The 15760-nt window shown below is 38.4% G+C and overlaps 1 protein-coding gene across 1 annotated transcript in view; it reads left to right on the forward strand.

Moving 5' to 3' along the window:
* Positions 1–15760, forward strand: part of FMN1 (formin 1) — a 495511-nt gene that overhangs the window by 49065 nt on the left and 430686 nt on the right. The window lies entirely within an intron of this gene.

Consider the following 15760-nt stretch of genomic DNA (forward strand, 5'->3'; position numbering starts at 1 on the left):
ACCCGCCCTTCATCCTGTTCTCCCCTCCACTGTAACATTTCTTCCATTTATGCTTCTTTTGTATGAGATAATTTGCTCTATTTTACCTCTCCCTACCTAATTTTATTTTTTAGGATCATCCCATCATAATCAATTCAACTCCAAATCTTCTATGTATACTCTTTCAAACTGCCCTTGTAGTAATAACATTCTTAAGAGTTACAAATATTATTTTCCCATGTAAGAAATATACAGTTTAATGTTATTAAATCATTTATAATTAGTTTTTCATGTTTACCTTATGTTTCTCCTGATTCTTGTAAATCTAAATTTCTATGTAGTTCTGGTCTTTTCCTCAAGAATACCTGAAAGTCCTTTAGTTTATTAAATATCATTTTTTTTCCTTGCAGGATTAAATTCAGCTTTGCTAGGTAAGTTATTCTTGGTTGCAAACCCAACTCCTTTGCTCTTCAGAATATTATATCCCGTGCCCTTTGGTCTTTAATGTAGGAGCTGCTAAATCCTGACTATAGCTCCAACAATATTTAAATTGTTTCTTTCTAGTTGCTTGTAATTTCTCCTTGGCCTGGGAGCTTTGAAAATTAGTTATGATGTCCCTGCGAGTTTTCTTTTGACATCTCTTTTAGGCTGTAATTGGTAGATTTTTTTCCAATTTCTTTTTTACCCTCTAGTTCTAGAACTTCAGGGCAATTTTCCTTAATAATTTCTTGAAGGATGGTATCTAGACTCTTTTTTATCATAACTTTTTATCATAACTTTTTTATCATAACTATTATAACCTGTTTTAGGTCAGTTTTTTTTCTAATGAGATATTTCAATTATTTTCTATTTTTCATTCTTTTGATTTTGTTTTACTGTTTCTTGATGTCTTATGAAGTCATTAGCTTCACCTTGCTCAATTCTAATTTTTAAGGAGTTATTTTCTTTGGTAAGTTTTTGGATCTCATTTTCTAACCGGTTGACTTTATTTTTACTCATTTTTCCCAATTTTTCCTAAACCTCTCTCATTTGATTTTTAAAGTCCTTTTAAAGCTCTTCCAAGAATTCATTTTGGGCTTGTGACCATTTTACATTTTTCTTTGAATCTTTACAAGAAATTGTTTTGTCTTTTGAGTTTGCACCTTGGTCTTCTCTATCACCATAGTAGTTATTGATGGTCTGGTTGTTTCTCTGTTTTTTACTCATTTTAATAGACTATTTCTTGATTGTTAACTTTATGTTAGAATTGGGCTCTGCACCCCAGGTTTGGAGAATAATGACTCAAGTTTCTGGTTTTTTTGTGCTGTTGTTTTCTGGCTCTATCCAGGGAACTTTGACCTCTTGGTTCTTCCAATGTTCCAAGGCCACATGTGATCACTGCTGCTCAAGCTCATGCCTTGGTCTATAAGTGACCTCAGATACTCCTCTCTACGCTTAGCTACCACCAGGGCCTCCAGTACCAAATACAAACACTCTTGTTTCTTTTAGTCCCTCAAGCAGCTGCAAGCATCAACTCTTCCCTCTGCCTTAGAACCAAAACCAGGTTCTCTACTCTACTGCAAGTGACCACAGCAGGGCCCTTGCCCCTCTGCTACTGCACTCACTAGCACATGTTTGCTCCTCCTCTTCTACAGCCACAGCCCAGGATCCTGTCCGGTCAGTGCCTGGGCCCCATGTCCAGCACCAGTGAAGGGCCCCCACAATCTTCCCCTGATTAGCTACCACCTTCTATGTGGTGAAAGCTCCTAAAGCTAAAGCTTCTGCCTACTCAATTGCCCCCAGAGCATAGTATCTGTATTTTTAATTATTTCTGCTGCCCTAAAATTTACTTTGAGGCATTGTTTTAAGGTATTATGAGGGGAATTTGGCCAAACCAGGTAGTGTTTCTCACCTTATTCTGCTATCTTCCCACAATTCCAGTAATCACTTTTAGTGGGTGCTACATAAATGCTTATTCCCTTCCTTCCTTACTAGAAGAACTGAGTCTTATCCATTCTTGACATTCTCACTATAAATGAATAAAGGAAGGAGAAGGAAAATGTATATAAATGGAAAGATATCTCACAGGTTCTCCTATGAAAGGCAAAGAAAGGAGTCAGTAGACCACAAAGATAACAAGAAACCTTATCTTAGGAGCTATTTCATTATCCCATATTTGAAGACAAACACTATGAATGAATACTTATCTTGAGAAAAGAATTGGAAGATGTTGGATATAGTGAGCACCAGCTAATATTAAAAAAAAGGAAAGGTAATTATATTTTAACAAACAAGAAATAAACTGTATTTTGTGGGAGTTTTTCATGAATTCTGTATCTGCTTAGACTACTGACATGTTAAAACTAAGATGCCAATGAATACAAAGCTAGAAAAGGAATAAAATGAGAAAAAGATACAGCATTCACTTAAAACAACTTTAACTGGACCTGAGTCATTGATGATGTAAATTGGATAGGGATGGCAGAAAGAAATTAGAATAGATTATAATAATTTCATATAGAAATCATACCTATGTAAATAAATCATTATAAAGAGGCAAAAATAGCCTAAAACCTTAATTAGCAAATAATTGACTTACTTTCTAAGTAAAATTTCCCTAGAGTTTTACTCTAGAATGGTGGCATTAACAAGCCAAAGAAAACTTGACCATTTTAGAATCAAGCCCCATGGAAGGTGCCAGACTTGTGTGACCTCAGAGCCTCTTTGGTAGATGGGAGGGCTGGTCTTGGGTCACAGAGTACAGAGGGAAATATCCATATTAATTATATCATACATCCCCTTGAATATTTGAATAGCCTATCTGTATCTTAGTTTCCCCATTTTATTATTTCCAAATACATAATTTCTAAGGTCCTTTCTTTTATAAACTTCTATGGCACTGTGATCTCATCAATATGAGTGCTCCTTCCAGTAGCCCAGGCTAAAACCCATCTATGTTTTTTCATCCTGTGTGAGTCCTTCCATATCCTCCTATAAATACTCCCCATGGGATGAACTTTCTCTAATTATCTTAACATTAGAGGATACCAATGCAGCATGTAGGCTATCATTTACTCCTTGCTCTAGCTATATAATATACTGGTCCACCTCCTTGTATATTCATATCTTTTATGGTTTTGTGATTATGATTTTATGATCTTTCATCCATCAGTAGCAGGGACTTCAGGAATATACCAATATACGTAGTATCACTTTGTTTCAAAAGGATTAAAATCTAGATAAAGCAAAGTTGACCCTTCTCTTTCAATGTATTCTCTCCTTTAGCAATGTGTCTGTCCGCATCTGGGTTATGGATAAGGGAGTTCACCAATCACAGTAGGCTACTAACTAGAAGGATCTGCCCCTATGGATCCTTTTAAGGATGATAACCCCCTACTCTCAATTTCGTGTTGTGCTTTTGCTTTACCCCTTGAAGTACAGCGACTATCACAGACAACTATGTCACCTTCATAATGGTCAGTAACTTCTCCCTCCCTGGCTTTTTACATGCACCTGGGAAATAAAGATAAGCTGGAGGATGAACATTTAGAACTTTTTATTGTTCAAATTACCAGTCAAATGATATTTAGGTAATGTACTCATTAGATTTGTACATTAATGGAGTTATATATAGAATACTGTAGAAACACAGTAAGAATAAATCTTACCCATTTCTATTCAGGAAGGTCCTTGCACTCCTTTATTTCTAAGCTTCACAAATGTTTTCCCTCTGTCTGTTCTAGTCAAGGTCAAATGGTATTACTTCCCATCCTTCAGATCTTCCCCAGGAGCAGAACTTCCAGAGCCATCTTGCTCAGATACCATCTTTTTATATTCTATTTTTTGGGAGCCTTAATGAAGCTTACAAGAGAGTAGATGTTACCTGCCTGGTGTTTTCATTGTGAGCCAAGAACTCAATAAGTTTAGAGATTTCTTTTTGTAATTTTTTGGACTAAACTGCTGATAGTCCTTTAATTCTTCCATATTTGTTTCAGTGTCATTAATGATTCCTTCTGCCATATTGACAGATTGTACACATTCCTTCACTCTGTAAAAGTTCACTTAAATTAAGTAAATTAAGTAAAGTTCACTTTATTTCACTTTTCACTTTCACTCTTTTCACTTGTACTTGGCATCACTTGGCATACCTCTCTGCACTTTAAACCATATTCTCCTATACAACAAAGTGGTTCAGTAAGTAGAACACTGCATCTGTAGTCAGGAAGACTGGAGTTCATTAGCTGCATGACCCTGAGTAAGTCACTTAAACTCTGTTTGCCTCAGTTTCATCAACTATAAAATGGGGATAATAATAGCACTTATCTCCCATAGTTGTTGTGAGGTTCCAATGTGATATTATTTATGAAGTTCTTAGCACAATGCCTGGCACATAGTAATTAATAAATGCTTGTGCCCTTCCTTTCTTCCTATGATAAGAATGGATCATGAATCTAATGTTCATTTCCTGTATCTTTATCCTTTGTAGAAACACATATGATCCCATCGGCAATCAATATCAAATGCAACTTTAGTGTGTGGGATTTCGCATAAGGCTGGTAGAATTCCAATTAAAGTAAATTCTCTAAGAGTTTTGTTTTCTGCAGCCAGATCTTCCTTTCCCTGGTACACTTTAATTTCTACTTGTGTCTAATCATCAATAGCTGTAAAGAACACCTGGGTCTTTTAGTTGGCAGAGTTGTGTTCCTATTGACTAGTAAGGTCTTAGTGCCTCAAGAAAAGGAGAGTCACATACAGTAGCAGCACATCTGTGATATCACCAACCGAATGGCAGCTGTAATAGCCACAGTCTCATCAGGATTTACAGCTAAACTCTTGGTGGCCTGATCAAATAGATCCTGCACAATCTGGTGAACCTTTGGCGTTTTGCTCATGCCATCAAGGCATAAAGAAGCCTCTTCCAATGTTGGTCTTGCTGACTTCAACATGTTATGTGGCCTTCTGTGTTGGCAATCATAATGGGCTCTTAGCACTTAGCTTAACCAAGTGCCCTTGAAAAGTTTGGCCTTTATTTCCTTGAAGAAATTAGTAGTGACCTCCGTGCCTCAAGGGAAAGCCTAGTTTACATGGGTTTGAGTGACATATTTGTGACATCAGAGGCTTTTAGACCATGTGGGCTTAAGTCACCTCTTTGTGACGATTTTTGGTCATGTGGGTGAGTCACATGTGTGACTCACCCTTGACCCTAAAAAAGATATAAAACCAGGGGTTAGCTTTCTCTTTTCTGGAGCTCTGACCCACAGCAGTAGTGGCACACGTGACTCTGGGCCAGCCCTTGTTATGAGCTCCTGGGCTGAACTTAGATGTTGGTAACTCTGAATTGTATTTGGCCTGTCTGTCGATGTTTGTAATTTGTTTGTACTTGCTCTGAAGTTCAGGGTGCTGGATTTTTCCCCTGAACTAAGTGAATGGCATTTGTATGCTGAATTAAAGTAAGCTTGTTAACCCCTTAATGTTCCTTTCCTTAGTAAAGCAGATCAAAAGAACCTGGGCTTTTGCAGCATTCTGTGAGCTGGTTGTTGTTGATTTTACACTCCCCACAGCAGCTGCTAGCCGGATTGTTGAAACACCTTCTGACACTGGTCAGTGGTCTTCCTGATGAGCTCAGTGACAAAGACCCTCAAAATGAGGTCAAGCCAGATTCAGGTTCAGTGCTTGGACCCAGAAGCATCCATGGTCAAATATATTAAGTTGATGTCAATCATCACAGAAAAAAGTTCACATTAGGGCTTCTCAGAGGCTTCTTATACTCAATGAAAGGCTGAATTGTGTTTAATAAAGTCATGTTCTATCTCTCTTTTGAGCACCTTCATAATATGCTAGAACATAGCCTGATTAAAGTCTTCACTAACTAGGAAAGTATCTCCATTGGTAGATTTTTCTTCAAATATTTCTTTCTGAATTTTCAGAGAAAATATGTCAAAAGTTCTACTGCCTAAATCAAACATGACTATAATTCTCTTCATATTCGTCTAAACTGCAAGTCAAGGCAGAAACTATAGGTTCCTTTATAACTCGAAGTATAGCCAGGCCAAATATTTGCCCTACATCTTTGATGACTCATCTGTGGAAGTAACTGAAATAAGTTAGAGGTACAACTAGATCCTGATAAGTGTGAATAATGAAACGTATGAAGTGGGCACATTAGTCAAGTTTTGTTTGCATACTTCCATTGGGCTGGAACTAATTACCATATTATATATATATATGTATATATACACATACATATATGTATACACACATATATACATATATATTATATATGTACCTTCAAATAGTGCAAATTTGAATAAACATTCACCATTATTCATACTAATTGAGACCTGACTGTACAATGATAGCTGGATTTTTGTTAATAACCTAGGAAGTTTTCTGCAGTCTCCTTCATCTTCATCAACACAAACATACTCATCTGACTTCGAAGCCCCTTTCCATGGGCTTTGACCTAAGCAATCACCAATAGAGGCTCAATACCAATGACCACCCCTTTGATCGTTTCTAACATATAGTCCCACCCTGAAATTATTTTAAATTATTTAAAAATTATTTTAAAAGCCTCATGACTAAAACCATTCCAGTCATCCTGTCAGAGGTGAGGTGGGTGCCCATAGCACAGCTGGTATTGAGCGTGGCAGGTGAGCAGATGGGTGCTAGGATGCATGCAGAGTGGCAGTTGCAGCTTTTTTCAGCTTTGTGGCATTTACAACTAAAAGAAATCGTAGAGATCATATAACTATTCCTATTTTAATGTCTAAGAAACCAAGGCAAAGAAAGAGAGGTTAAGTAACGTGCATAAGGCCACAAAAGTAAGTAGAGTCAGGATTTGAACTGAGGGCATTTGCCTTTAAACCCCATATTCCAGGAAACTTGGGTTTTGAGTCTTTGCTCTTCCACTTATTTTCTGTGTGACCTTGGAAAGCTACATCATCTTTTTGGGTATGTATTTCTTCCTTTGTTTATAATGCTGTTTTATAATATTGCACTTTGGAAAGTATTCCATCCTTTATCTTCCCTCCTTTCTTATGGAAGGGATGGAGCTACATCTCACTTAGTCTTTATCGTCTGGGCCTTACCTGTCTCTACTCTGCCCCCTTTCTTTTTTATATCATAGTTATAGATTGAATTAACCACATCTTCTCACAATAATTAGCTCACTTTTAGCTGAGGGGCCATTACTTTGCATCCCTAAGGTCACTTTCTATGTTATAATATTTATATCAGACATAAAGATGTTAATAGAATAATAATAGTTCAGAGATCCCAGTTAGGAAAATTCCTGACATTGGGACAAAGGTTTGGTTCTCTGTCCAAATTTAAATAATATGATTTTCTAGTTAATCCCTGGCTTCTTTATATTTGTGGCAAAATCAGGATACAGTAAACTCTTTGGTAAAAGAAGGAAACACTATATTTTAGTCTCTGTGATGAGATAGGCATGAAGGGAGGAATCTGGAATACAATTCCTTCAATTCTTAAAGAAGTGAGTAAAATCAGTGGCTTCAGTCCAACTTGTGTCTTCCAAGATGAGTACAAAGGCTCAAGTGATAGGCTTCTCACCTCTATCTGTCCTTTCTCTGCCATGGCTCAACTTTCCCTTCAGTTTCTCCTCATCTGTTGCCCTCAAATCACCTCATATCAATTCTTTCCAGCTTGGCTTGTTAAGTTCCAGGTGGGCCTAGTGATGCTATGTTTCCCAGTCCTTCCTCACAGTCTGCTCTCTCGTAGGCTCTGTGTGTCTCTTTTTAAAACTCCCTGAGTGTCACTTAAATCATACTTCAAGCTCAACAATAATGATTGTCCAAATCGCTCTCAGGACTGTGAGGGGAATACTTGTCCCGATGAACTACAAATCTGGAATGCCATTCAATTCTCAACTTTCTATTACAAATAAAATAAAGGTTTGTTGTTTGTGCTTTGTTCCGGAAGATGACCAATGACATCAGGAAGGTGATGTCTTGACTTGCAAGTGAGCTGGATTTAAGTGAAACAGGGCTGTGCAAAGTCACCATCCTCACTTTCTCCTCCAGAGCCATCTGGATCCAGTGGCAAGACATAGATCAGGATGACAGGAGATGGCCCCACATGTAGTGGGAGACCTTGGCCTTTTTAAGCTAAGGTCTTTGCCAGGTCTCAGTTTGTCTGAGGCAACACCTATTCAATGATTAAGGCTAGATAAGAAATGAGGCAAAAAAACCCCTCTTTTACCTACTCAAAAAAAATCTGGAAGAGTAAAAATTGTGGCAGCAGACAATCTCCTAGGGTACTTGTGAATCTAACATTTCATGATGTTCTAGCCTGTTTTTTCATTTCTGTTCTTGCCATTAATTAGCTGTGTGACTTTGGGCAAGTCACTTAACTTTGTCCAAAGTAAGCCTCAGTTTCCACATCTGTACAATGTGAGAGTTGGATTAAATAACCTCTAGATTTCGCTAAGGTTATCTCCAGAAAGATAATCCTACTGATGCCAGTTGATCTTCATGGGCTCCAGGTTTTAGAGCTAGAAGGGACCTTCATAAAATCAAAATCACTTCCCTATTATTTGAGAGAAACTAGAAGCAGGACTTACTTCTGAAGAGGAATTGCATTTGAGATACTCAAAATGATCCTGAAAAAAAAATTATACAGTTACCACCTTATGGTTAAACAGGCTTGTCTCTGTCCTCAGTTCATGAGTGTTGGCCAGACAACTGTATTTGTTTGAGAGGGAATCGGGCTTCTGCTATTTCATTGATGCTAAAGAAATCAAGTCTATTGATTGCTTCTATCACTATCTGGGAGCCTGGGAATGGGTTTCTAAATAGCAGTAGACCCAAAGAGCAATCCCTGGTTTTTTAGAATCTGAATGATTGTTCCCATTAATTCAGTAACCATTTGCCCGGAAGGAAATCACACTTTCTCATTGTCCTTTTCAAGGCCATGCTTTAATGAATGGTAGATCTGAGGTAGGGGGAGGGGATGATCTTTGGGTTAGATTTCCCAGAGTAAATGATGAATTGTGAAGGGTTTTATCATCATTTAGCTGTGTGTGTAAAATGATCATGGTGAAAGGGAACTAATGTAGTCTTTATTGCTTCCTGGAGGAATTTGGGAAACACATTATTTCTATTCACAAATGAACAAGAAAGAGAGAATGAAAAAAAATCAAATGGAGGAATATGACTTGTAAAATTATAATTGTAGACAACTTGGTCAGATCACTAATTGAAGCAGGAGGGACATGGAACTTGGGATTGTTTTGTTAGGACAAAAGCAGTTGAACATAGGTAGTGTAGTGCATGTAGCAAAAACAGCACCAGGTGTTTTGAATCTGGACTCTGACAGTAACTGTAGGCTCATGGGCAAGTCACTTAACCTACGTAAGCCTCAGTTTCCTTATCTGTAAAATGGGGATAAAAACATATAAACTACCTCTCTCACAATGTTGTTTCACGGAAAGTGGTTTACAAGTGTATTAATGTTGTTGCTGTTAATTATTATTATTTCTTATTTGAGACCGAATGTCCCTATTTTGTCCAGGCTGGAAGTACAGTAACTGCTTACAGACCTGACCTCACTGATAATACTCATGGAAGCTTTAATTTGTGCTAGTTCTTCCCTGGGTCAGTTCACCCTTTCTCAGGCAGTCCAGTGGCCATACCACTACTCCCAACTATCGTATTATTTGAAAATATATTCTGAGCAATTCTCAATATCATTGAAATTTAATATTTGAAGAAACTGTCTTTGAGAAGTTCAATGACATGTTCATGATCATTGCTATTAAATGCCTGAGGGAGGATTTGAACCCATGTTTCCTAATTTCAAATTTAGAGCTCTGTCCATTATACCACATTGCCACCCTATTCATAGACTCATAGATTTAGAGCTGGACTCTTAGATGCAATCAAGTCAAACCCTCTCATTTTACAGATGAGGAAACTGAGGCCCAAAGAGGTGAAGTGATTTTACTAAAGTCACACAGGTTGTCAGAGGTAAAATTTGATCCTGTGTCCTCTGACACCAAATTCAGTGCTCTTTCCACTATTCCACATCTTGTTGCTTCCTCATCAATGTCTTAAATACAGGAACTCTGAAACCTGAGAAGGGAAATTAGGGAGCTACTATTTTGTAACCTTAATGATATTTCCCTTGACAACTTTGTCTATCCAAGTATTCAGCCTTAGTACTGAATGGGCTGAAAATAAAGATGAAGACAGATTAAATGATTAATAGAACAAGGGCTGTGGAGATTATGAATCCTGAATTATCCTTGAGTATTAGGTTTTTGTAAGATACTACTAAGAAGCAATAAGAACCAAATTATATCAGAATTTCTAGTACCCTTCATGCCCTATTTCTCACTATAATTAGATTTCTTATTAATGCTAGGAGACTAAAGCATACAGCCGTTAGACAAGGTGGATATGGCCTAACATTTCAAGGAGACTCCAGGGCACTTGAAACAAGCATCTTTAATTTACATTAGAATTAGCTTAAATCTATAGCAGTTTGCAGCATTTTTTTGTGCTTATCTTCCTGTGGTTTCCAACATTACTGGGGCCACCAATCTCCCTTAAACAGGGAAGAATACTTGACCTACAGTAAAATCTGAGCAGGGTTAGGTCAAATCACAGCTCCTAGATGTGTAGTTGCCAGATCCTGAACACAATATTAGAACTGCTTGGGTTTGGATTTCCTTAATTATGGTGTATATGGGTGTGGAGTGGGGTTAGGTAGTGAATGGAAGGACTTTTTTCCCACTGTCATTGGCACTCATGAAGTCAAGGTAAACTAGGAAGAGGAAGACAACTCAAACCTGGAGGTATTTGTTTGTACTCACAGCAGCATGGTGGAAGAGTCAAAGCCAAAACTAGGAATTCTAGTACCTGGGTCACGAGATCAAGTTGGCATGGAAGGGGAAGAGCCAGAGAAACCAGGACACCCTAAAGCTACTGCACATTGCCATCATAAATCCCCAGGCCAGATGATGTATAGGTAGTCTTCCTAGGTTGAGTGTAGTCATGCCAGTTTGCCTGTGGCAGAGAGTGGCTTGGGGAGAAGGGTGTGTGTTTCAGCAAGAGGACCCTTAGCGAAGTGGCAGCACATATTTCCTCTCCCTGAAGCACTGATATCTGGAGAAATACCCATTTTCCCTGTAGGGGATCTTCCTATCTCACGATCCTCTGTGTCACTTAGTACCCTGAGGGGAGGAAGCACAGTGCCCTACATGCTGTTACCCTGAAGAAATGTCCTGATGGCCCAATGCCAATGCTGGTTATATCTCTGGAGTGATAGATTGCAAATGTTTATATTAACCCACAGTAGATGTAGAAATAATTGAGTTTGCTGAGGTGAGAGCAAGGAGAGTAAGATAAGAGGAGGTGGACAAGAATTTCATGGTTGTTTTTGGGAAGACTGAGGGATATAATTCTCACACCTAGCAGAGGTGTACCCAGTTCTTAATGAGAGACTAACAAATGTCATCTGAAGGATATGAGTCTATAACTCCCTACCAGATGTACGTATTGTTCTTTACTTTCCTATTCTTTCATTTCCCATAAATATTAAAGTGGGATTCACAGCATCACTTCATCTCACTGGTGGCACTCAAGACTACGTTGTTGACCTTTGCCATACCTGCTTGCCTCTTTAATTATTACCTTCTATGTCAGGATCTTCATAGAGTTCTTGTGTCATTTTAAAGATTTCACATTGAAAACCTTTAATAGCTTAAAAATTGAGTGCCCACAACCTAGGTGAATTTCTCTGGCAAAATGAAGTGAATTTTCCTTTCACAACTCAAATGTCAGTTCTGTCATAATTCATCTTATGGTTTGTAATAGATATGGTCAGAGAAAGGACAGGGTATGGGGCCAGAAAAACTTTATGAAGACTAAAGCCAAATGGACAAGTGTCTCAAGTATTGTGGTGTAAAGGCATCCTCCCATATGGGAGTCACTGGAGAGATGACACCTCCAATGTAAGCTTGTGTCTTTTGGGTATAATTATGTGATGCAGTTGTCCTAAAAAAACCCAAAGAAACATTTAATGCGTTGACTTTTCAGGGCTGACTCTTAGCCATTTTTATAATTTTTTCAACCTACAACCTAAATACTAGAATCTACATGAGAAATTCTGAAATTTCATCTAGTTCTAAAATCTATGATTTGATTTCATGATGACCTCACAACCCACACAAAAACAAGCTTGCGTTCATGTACACACACACACACACACACACACACACACACACACACAAATGAGAAATCCTTTTCAAGGAAAAAAAATCTTTTACTTCCCTCAATCAGCAAGCATTCTGATACTGCCACCACTCTGGTAATTAGGTGATGAGTGCATCACCTCATGCTTGAACGATTGCAATAGTCTGCTGGTTGGTCTCTGCCTCAATCAACTCTTTTTCCCCTCTAACCCAAACTCCACTCAGCTGTCAAATTTGTCTTCCTCTATCACAGCTCTGACCACGTCTCATACATGCACGCACATGTGTACACACGTACACACACACACACACACACACACACACACACACACACACCATTCCCCCTTCTCCTCATACCACATACCATTCAGTAAACTGCAGTGGCTCCCTATTACCTCCAAGATCAAATGTAAAATCTTTTGTTTGGCTCTTAAGTTGTTGTTTAGTTGTTTTCAGCTGTGTCTGACTCCTTGTGACCCCTTTTGGGGTTTTCTTGGCAAACATACTGGAGCAATTTGCCATTTCTTTCTCCCACTCATTTTACAGATGAGGAAACTGAGGCAAACAAGGTTAAGTGATTTGCCAAGGGTCACTCAGCTAATGAGTGTCTGAGGCTCTATTTGCTCAGGAAGAGGAATTGTCCTGAGTCTAAGCCTGGCACTCTTTCCACTGTGCGACCTAGATGCCCTTGGCTTTTAAAGCCTTTCATAAACTGGCCCCCTCTTACCTTTATAGTCTTATACCTTACTCCCCTCCACACACCCTGGGATCCAGCCTTTTTGTTATTGCTCTCCCATGACATTCCATCTCCTGATTCTGGGCATTTTCTGGGCTGTCCCCCACGCATTCTCTCCCTCCTCATCTCTGTCTCTGGACCTCCCTGGCTTCCTTCAAGTTCCAGCTAAAATCTCTTACAAGATGCCTTTCCCTATCCCCCTTAAAGCTAATGCCTTCTCCTGTTGATTATTTACAATATATCCTGTATATAATTTATTATATAAACAAACATGAAACACAGCTGTTTCATATGGTGTACCTCTGACAGTGAGCTTCTTAAGAGCAGGGACTGTCTTTTGCCAGTTTTTTCTTCCCAAAGCTTAACACGCTCAGTTAGCTATGCACTTAAGTAATGTTTGATGACTGACTTATTAAGCTCCTTCTATGTCCCAGGCCCTGTGCTAGGTGCTGAGGCTACAAATAGGCAAAGAAACAATTTCTAATCATAAGATACCTATATTCTAATGGGGAAAATAAGAGGTAAACAAAGAAATACATACAAAATAAACATAGAATGAATAAAGACAAAGTAGTTAAATATAAGATAGTATAGGAGGGAAGACACTTGCAGCTGGAAAGTAGAAAGGATCAGAAAAGACTCCATGCTGAAGACAGCTTTCCCCTAAGTTTTGAGAGACATCATGGCATAGCAGTAAGAACACTAGTCCAGGAGTCAGCAGAACGGTGTTTTGGTTCTGGCTTTGCCATTTAGCGAGATCTACAGCATCCGTCTCCTGATTGATCTTCTTTCCCAACCCTTTGAGTTGTTTGAATTTCTCTGGGGAATGTGCTACCCCCTCTTCTTTTTTTTAAATTAAGATATTTTATTTTTAGTTTACAACACTCAGTTCCACATGGTTTTGAGTTCCAGATTTTTTCCCCTCTCTCCCCCACCCAAGATGGCATGGAATCTGGTATACGTTCTACATATACCTTCACATTAAACTTATTTACACAGTAGTCAAGTTGTAAAGAAGAATTATGAGCAATGGAATGAATCATGAGAAAGAAGAAACAAAACCAAAGAAAAAGAGAAAAGAAAAAAGAAAAAAAGAGAGCGAATAGCTTGCCTCAACCTGCATTCAGACTCCATAGTTCTTTCTCTGGGTGTAGATAGCTGTTTCCATCATGAGTCTTTTGGACCTTGTCTTTGAACCTTGTATTGCTGAGAAGAGCAAAGTGTATCAGAGTTAGTCATCACAGAATCAATATATCTGTGGTTGTGTACAATGTTCTCCTTGTTCTGCTCTACTCACTCAGCATCATATCATGTAGGTCTTTCCAGGTTATTATGAAGTCTGTATCTTCCCCATTTTTTATAGCACAATAGTATTCCATTGCATTCATATACCACAACTTTTTCAGCCATTCCCCAATTGATGGGTATCCCCTTGAATTCCAATTCTTTGCTACCACAAAAAGAGCTGCTATAAATATTTTTGTACATACAGGTCCCTTTCCCACTTGTGTGATCTATTTGGGATACAGCCCTAGAAGTGGTATTGCTGGGTTAAAGGGTGTGCATATTTTTATAGCCCTTTGGATATGGTTCCAAACTGCTCTCCAGAATGGCTGGATCTGTTCACAACTCCACCAACAATGTAACAGTGTTCCAATTTTCCCACATCCTCTCCAGCATTTATTATTTTCCTGTTTTGTCATGTTAGTCAATCTGACAGGAAAGATGTGGTACCTAAGAGTTGTTTTGATTTGCCTTTCTCTAATCAATAGTGATTTAAAGCATTTTTTCATATGCCTATAGATATCTTTAATTTCTTCCTCTGAAAACTGCCTGTTCATATCCTTTGATGATTTCTCAATTGGGGAATGACTTGTATTCCTATAAATTTGGCTCATTTCCCTGTATATTTTAGAGATGAGGCCTTTATCAGAGATATTGGTTCTGAAGATTTTCTCCCAGTTTTCTGCTTCCCTCCTAATCTTTATTGCATTGGCCTTTTTATACAAAAACTTTTCAATTTCACATAATCAAAATTATCCATTTTGCATTTTGTAATGCTCTCTATCTCTTGTTGTCATGAATGCTTTCCTTTCCCATAAATCTGATAGGTAAACTATTCCTTGCTCTCCTAAATGGCTTATAGTATCAGCCTTTATTCCTAAATCATGAACCCATTTTGACTTTATTTTGGTATATGGTGTAAGCTACCCCCTCTTCTGTAGCAAAGGCATCTTTGGTTAGACTTTCCCCTGCACCAACCCACTTCCAAGTGGTTTAACTTCTGTCCTATTAAAATGAGAGAGAGACACACACACAGAGACAGACAGAGAGAGACATACACAGAAACAGAGACATAAAGACACACACACACAGAGACAAAGAGAAAGACAGAGAGACACACAGAGAGAGACACACACACACACACAGACAGAGACAGAGAGAAACTGATTTCTGAGAATGACATCTTTAAAGAGGTTGGAATGGTCAGTGGTGGAGGTTGGGGTAGCAAAGGCCATGAATGGATTAGAGGAGAGATTGGGTTGTTTTGTTTTGCTACCTCCTCCTTCTTTTCCTTTCCAGAAGGGACAGCCTCTAGTTTATCCTCCCTCCAATATTTTCCCTATTTAGTTGTTAAACAAATATTTCTGAAGTACAGCTATGAGCAGATCACTAATATATTCAAAAAGCTTTAGCGGCTCCTTACTACCCTCAGGATAGGTGAACTATGAAATCCTCTTTTTGACATTTATAACCTTAAAATATGCCTTCTACCTGCCTTTCTTGACATTTCGCATTTCTTCCCTCATTTACTTTATGTTCTAACCAAACTGGCCCATGTACCATTT

The sequence above is a fragment of the Trichosurus vulpecula genome, chromosome 8 (assembly GCF_011100635.1).
Source record: "Trichosurus vulpecula isolate mTriVul1 chromosome 8, mTriVul1.pri, whole genome shotgun sequence".
NCBI lineage: Eukaryota > Metazoa > Chordata > Mammalia > Diprotodontia > Phalangeridae > Trichosurus > Trichosurus vulpecula.